This window comes from Octodon degus, unplaced genomic scaffold, assembly GCF_000260255.1.
Source record: "Octodon degus isolate 3935 unplaced genomic scaffold, OctDeg1.0 scaffold00084, whole genome shotgun sequence".
NCBI classification, from domain to species: domain Eukaryota; kingdom Metazoa; phylum Chordata; class Mammalia; order Rodentia; family Octodontidae; genus Octodon; species Octodon degus.
This window is the reverse complement of record NW_004524660.1, coordinates 450,410-451,858: the sequence shown is the minus strand read 5'-3', so window position 1 is coordinate 451,858 and position 1,449 is coordinate 450,410.

Here is a 1,449-nt window from a genome sequence, read left to right as displayed (position 1 = left end):
AGCTACTTTTAGTTCAATGTGCAGAAAGTTTTGTACTAATATTGTTTAGACAAGATATCATGTCTGCATCTTTTCCTCTGAATGACTACTATGAAGACAACAATATGCAATGTATTAATTACTATAACTGTCCTACAAACTTGTTTTGAAACTTTCATTGTTATTTCATCTTTTTCTCATTAAAATACATAAAAAATTTACTTTCATAGAGGGTAAAACATAAAATTCAGAAATTCCTGGATATGTATAAGATACCAAAGTTGAATCAAAAAGATATAAAAATTCTCAATAACCCATTATCAGTCAGTCAATGAAGTTGAAAACCAAATTAAAAACTTAGCAACAATGACAAGAAAACCAGGCCTGGGTAGATTCACTGCTGAATTCAAAATGAAATTTGGAGACATTATAATTACAATACTTTTTAAAAAATTAACTAAATTGAAAGAGAAACAATATTCCCTAACTCATTCATGGACACACATATCGCTGAGATAAAACCAGAGAAAGACCCACCCAAAAAAGAGAAGTACTGTCCAATCTCACCATTAAACATATATGCAAAAATTTGAATAAAATATCAACAAACAGAATGCAGAAACTCATGAAGCTTATACACCATGAGCAAGTGGAATTCATTCTGGGAATGGAGGGATTATTCAAGATACAAAAATCAATAAATGTAATACACCTTATTGACAGAGTCAATGACAATAATCACATGATGATCTCAATAGATACAGAAAAAGCTCTTGATAAAGTCCCATACTTCTTCATGTGTAAAAACCCTACAGAAACTTGGGATAAATTGTTTTTACTTCAGTCTGATAAAAACCCATCTGTTGGGCTGGGAAGATGGCTCAGTGGAATAAGTGCTTTCCTGGCAAGCGCAAAGGCCTGAGTTCAATCCCCAGTTCCGAAAAAAAAAAAAAATCTGTTATAAACCAACAGCCAACATCATACTAAGTGGACAAAAACTGAAAGTTTTCTCTCTCAAATCAGGAATAACCAAAGATGTCTATCACTGTCACTACTTCTATTCAATATAGTTCTAGAAATATTAGCCAGAGTAATTATACTGGACATATAAATAAAATGAATAAGGATAGGTGAGGAAGAAGTCAAATTATCATTATTTGCAGGTAACAAAATACTCTATTTAGCAGACCCCAAAAACTCTTCCAAAAGAATTCTAAATTTAATAACCAAATTCAATACCATAAATGTATACAAAGTTAACACTCAAAAATTAATGGCATTCCTTTCAAACCAACAATGATCAAGCGAAATAAAGAAGGCCACTATATACTGCTTAGGGGAAAAATTCAAGAGGAGGAGGTAACACTCATAAATATGAATGCACCAAACATGGGAGCACCCAACTATATAAAGCAAATCTTAATGGACATGAAAAATCTAATATCCAATATCACAATTTTAACAGGAGAC